The sequence below is a fragment of the Mus pahari genome, chromosome 19 (genome assembly GCF_900095145.1).
Source record: "Mus pahari chromosome 19, PAHARI_EIJ_v1.1, whole genome shotgun sequence".
Taxonomy (NCBI): Eukaryota; Metazoa; Chordata; class Mammalia; order Rodentia; family Muridae; genus Mus; species Mus pahari.
In genome coordinates this window covers 59,752,516-59,758,034 of record NC_034608.1, presented here as the reverse complement: position 1 = coordinate 59,758,034, position 5,519 = coordinate 59,752,516, and the positions used below count along the sequence as shown (strand labels likewise).

Below are 5,519 nucleotides of genomic sequence, written 5' to 3'. Positions count from 1 at the left end.
TTTTTTTTTTGAGAGAGAGAGAGAGAGAAAGATGCAGAGTGAGAGAGAGCATGATATTGGGTGGGTAGAGAGATGGGGAAGTTAGCAGGAGTTTGGGGAGGAGAAGACATGATCAAAAGATATTATATGGAAAAAACACCTTAATGTTCTTGGAAGATGGGATTCTGTGGCTGGCAAGGAGCTCATAGGAAGGTAGAAGAAAGTGAAAACGTTGGAGGAATACTTAGCTCAGAACTTCCAAAAGAAAAGACACCTTGCAATGCATTGACTTCAGAAGAAAAGGAGAGAGAGAGGGACAGGGACAGGGACAGGGACAGGGACAGAGACAGGGAGAGGTATAATACCTAATTCTGGAATCTAGCAACCATGACCAGGGACATGAATATGTTCTTGTTTATGAATCAAGTATGTGGTGTTTTATTACAAAAAATAAATAAAAATAAAAAATAAAAAAACTGAAACAAATAAAACTGCTTAAAATAGTTCATTTACTCAACAGATATCAAATACCTAATATGTATTAAAAAAAAAACTCTTCTAGATTTTAGAGGCACCATAATAAAACAATATTACAAACAAAACAAACATTTTCTGCTTTGATGGGTCTGTATTCTAATAAGTAAGAGAGGAAAATCAGTAATAAGTTGAAAGAAACAAACAAGAAAAGACTCATTAGCTGATGGTTTTAACAATATAGTCAGCAGAGACAATGACAGTTCCATAAAAATGCATATCTAACCACCACATGTTTAGTGGTAAAACATTAAAAGCAACTTTGTTGTAGTTTTAAGACAAAGTAAAGATCCTCCCTTTCATTTCTTCTTTTCAGAATTCTGCCAGAAGTCAGGAATGATTAAATAGGAAAGAAAAGAAATGGAATTAAAAGATAAACAAGCAACAAAAAAAAGTTCTTCAACATTTACCTGATGTCAATACATAAATTACAAAATCATCTATAGGAAACATTTAAAGCAGGCCTGGTGGCTATAATGAGATTCCATAATCTCAGGAATTAGGAATTGGGAGACTAAGGCAAGAGAATTCCAGGTGTGCAGCCAGTTTGAGAGATGCTGAATTTCTGGCCGCCCTGAGACACACAGTGATTCTGTGTCTCACCAACAACAACAGAAAGGAACTAATTAACTAAGTAGAGACTTAAACCTTTGTGTAAACATCCTGCACTTCAATTATACTGTCTGCAGTAGTAAGTGTGACCACACTATATCTATTCGCTACTAAAGAGCTCTATACTTGTACAAAATGATGAAAGGTGACTTAATATGCAATGGGTACTGGTCTCTATGGCATGACTATAGCAATATACAATGGCTAATCTGATTGATTCCTATCACCCAATGTAACATCAGTGAAGCAGAGCTGAGAAAAAAACTGTGCCAACTGACTATTGCAAACCTGTTGTGTGGGTCGGAACACATTGTTGCAAATCAACTTAAGTACTGATGAAAAAAAAAAAAGCATGTTTGCAGAAGCTACCAAATCTGTAATATATGTTTTAAGGTTCTAACAGAATATAGAATGGCATGCTAAGATCAGTTTTTAGAGATTTTTGAAGAACCAAGTACTCAGATACTATAGCTAATGATTGAGAAGAATCAAGAGAGCTAATGTCAATTCACCCCAATTAATGTATGATTTCAGAATAATCTTCATCAATTGCTCTAGAGGAAGGAGTGGTCGGAAATAGGAGAGTTTTACACAAGCATGAGTTGGGTGATTTGCACTGCAAACAAACAAACAAAAAACACCAACAAATAAGCAGGCAGAGTGGTGACAGTGACACCCCACCTATAATTGCAGCATCAAGGAATCGGAGACAGAAGGATTACGGAGTACAGCCTAGTCTAGGACCCCTAAGGATCAAAAAGATTAAACGGCGAACAAATCGGGAAAATATTTGATAAGTAGTCAGGATGAACAAATGGAATGATAAAACTACCTAAGGTCCCTCTAAACAAGCATGGGCATTTTTCAAAGTTGTATACATGGGATGTGGTATCGCAGATCACTGTGGAAACAACTTTACAGTAGACAATTCTGAGATGGTTGTGTTTTACTATGGGAAGTAAATAAACTTTTAGCTTTTGTGAGATTAAAAAAAAACCCAAATAACAAAAGGAAATAAATTTGCAAAATACAACAGTAATTATCTCATGTTTAGAATGTATTACTAAAGTTAATCAATATTCTAGGGCAAATACATGGTTGTGTTTGTTAAGTTGTATACTGTCTTGAGCTGAGCTAGAGTCTTTGGAGAAGAATGACTTTCAGTCGAGAAAGTGTCTTCATAGGTAAGTCTGTAGGGAATTTTGCTGATTTCTGACTGATGTGAAAGGGCCTATCTCACTATACACAGTGCCACCCCAGAGTAGGAAGGCAGTCCTGTGTGGTATAAGAAAATGATCTAAGCAAGCCATGGCCGCAAGCCAGTAGGCAGTGTTCCTTGTGGCCTTGGCACCAATTGCTGCCTCTAGGTTCTCGCCTTGAATTCCCCACCCCAATGTCCCTCAGTCATGGAATATGACATGAGGGTTATAAAATCTCCCTATATTGCTTTTGGTCCTGGTGTTTTATCACAATAGAAGACTAGCTACAACGATGGTCTAATAAAAAGAAAAAAAAAAAAAGATGTGCAATTAACAAAGAACCAGTCTTAATTTAAAACTCCAAGTGTATAAAATATTTAAAACACTAATTATTTTAAAACTAACTTCATGTTAATAAAATGTTGTGCTTCCATATCAAAATGGAAACCAGTTAAAATGTTGGTATTTTAAAATGAATTAGCAATTTGTTTTCCCATGTTTTAGAGAAAATTTCTATATATCTTTCTTAAGGGTCTTTACTACTATTTTCCTTTCCCATATTCTACCCTCGACCTTAATCTTGAAGCCAGCCCCTCAGTTTAACCCTTCCTCTTCCATAATTCCCCTTTAACCCTTTATACCAATGCATCCATCCCCCCCACACACACTTCTTGAAAGACTCCCACCATGGCCTCTTAGTCATTTCCTATCCTTTGTGGCTATTCCAAATAAAGTACACATATCTAAAGATTAAAAGCTGACATCCACAGATGGGCAAAAACATATGATGTTTGTTTTTATAGATCTGGATTACTTCACCCAGAATGATTATTCTGCTCCATTCACTTTCCTGCAAATTTCATAATTTTATTTTTTCAATGACTGAGCACTACGTTGCAGTATAAATGTACTACATTTTCATTATCTGTTCTTCAGTTGATGTACCTCCAGGCTGGTTCCATTTCCTGGCTTCTGTAAGTAGAACAGCAATGAAAGTAGATGAGAAAGAATCTCTAAAAGGATGTGGAGTCATTTAGGTATATACTCAAGAGAGATACAGCTAGTAGACCATGTGACTTATTTTACTACTTTAGAAGCAGATGACAGAGAGATGATAAATAAGATAATAGATGATAGATAGGTGATCTATAGATGACAGATGATAGATAATGATAGATTAGATAATAGAAGATAGATAGATAGATAGATAGATAGATAGATAGATAGATAGATAGAGGATAGATGTTGATGAAGATATGTAGATAAATAGATGATAGGTAATGATGATGAAGAAGATGAAGAAGATAGATAGAAAAATAGGTGCTCTCTCCAGCAGCCAAACAAGATGCCCAATGGGAAGAAGGTCAAGGGGAAGAAGGTGGCCCAGGCCCCCGCCGTCGTCAAGAAGCAGGAGGCCAAGAAGGTGGTCAACCCTCTCTTCGAGAAGAGGCCCAAGAACTTTGGCATTGGACAGGACATCCATCCCAAAAGAGATCTAATGCGCTTCCTCAAATGGCCCTGCTACATCAGGCTGCAGCGGCAAAGAGCCATGCTCTACAAGTGGCTCAAAGTCCCTCCTGCCATTAACCAGTTCACCCAGGCACTGGACAGGCAGAACGCTACTCAGCTGCTTAAACTTGCCCACAAGTACAGGCCAGAGACAAAGCAAGAGAAGAAGCAAAGGTTACTGGCCCGTGCGGAGAAGCTGCTGGCAAAGACGATGTCCCAACCAAGAGACCACCTGTCCTCCGAGCAGGAGTCAATAAGGTCACCACCTTGGTGGTGAACAAGAAGGCTCAGCTGGTGGTGATGGCCCATGATGTAGACCCCATTGAGCTGGTGGTTTTCCTGCCTGCCCTGTGTTGAAAGATGGGGGTGCCCTACTGCATCATCAAGGGAAAGGCCAGGCTGGGGCGCCTGGTCCACAGGAAGACATGCACCACTGTTGCCTTCACACAGGTTAACTCGGAAGACAAGGGTGCTCTAGCTAAGCTGGTGGAAGCTATTAGGACCAATTTAATGACTGATATGACGAGATCCATCGCCACTGGGGAGGCAATGTCCTGGGTCCTAAGTCTGTGGCTCTCATTGCCAAGCTGGAAAAGGTAAGGGCTAAAGAACTCACCACTAAATTGGGTTAAATGTACACTAAGTTTTCTGTACATAAATATTACAAAATTAAAAAGAAAAAGAAAAATAGGTGATATAGGTAGGTAGATATGTAGACAGACAGAGGTAAAATGGAATTACCATGTAAGACAGCTATAATATCCGTACTAGACACCAGAGCATAATAAATAAAAATCCCAGTTCCAGGAATGGGTTGCAACTTCTGCATTTGTTGGCCAGCATGACCCCTTAGACTCCCCCCTAACTATTACAAGTTATTGCTATCATTCTTTATACCTCCTAGAACTTGATAATCCAATCATATTGCCGAAGATACCACAATCTTGAGTTATGGAAGAGAATGAAATTTACCTGGTCCACACCTGAAAGCCTCATCCCTGGGTATGCAGGGAAATGTAATGAAAACTATTGTAAGAGGAAAGAAAATCAATCATGCCCAGCTGTGAACCCTGAGAACTACAGCGTGGTGGGTCTGACAAGAATTACCAACTGGCACAATTGTGACATCAATATCATACAAACAAACAACCACTTCCTGAATGAATTTAAACCCCACATCGCAAAATGAACTCCCTCTGCCACTATTGCTGAGCCAATAACTTACAGATAGATAGGTCATAGGCCCTTAAATGAGGACTAACTTCTATCATGCTGCTAAATGGACATAGGATTAAATAGACTCCTAATGACTTATCCTTAGAAACATAGAACAGAGTCTCTCTCAACCTTCATCTGAGAAGTTCCCATTAGATGCATTAGATGGCGATTAACATAGAAATACTCAACTGGCCAGGGTGAAAATAGAGACTCTAGAATGCTCATCCCTAGTGGGCACATCAATATGGCACCCCTTCCTCTCAAGACTCAAGGATCATTGTGGAAGAGGAGAGAGGAAGCGTGTCTGAGCCATAGGCAGTGGTACCTAGAAGAAAGCATCTTCCGGACCTAGCAGGGCAGCGGCGGCTGTGAAATGAACTCACAGCACTCGTGACAGCATGTACAAGGCTGATACAACCTCAATCCAGATCATACATCAGCAGGGACGGGGACTGGGCACAAGATCCC

At 39.4% G+C, this 5,519-nt stretch overlaps 1 pseudogene; it reads left to right on the top strand.

Moving 5' to 3' along the window:
* The first annotated feature begins 3,663 nt into the window (after positions 1-3,663).
* Positions 3,664-4,465, top strand: LOC110337035 (annotated as a pseudogene).
* The last annotated feature ends 1,054 nt before the right edge of the window (positions 4,466-5,519 follow it).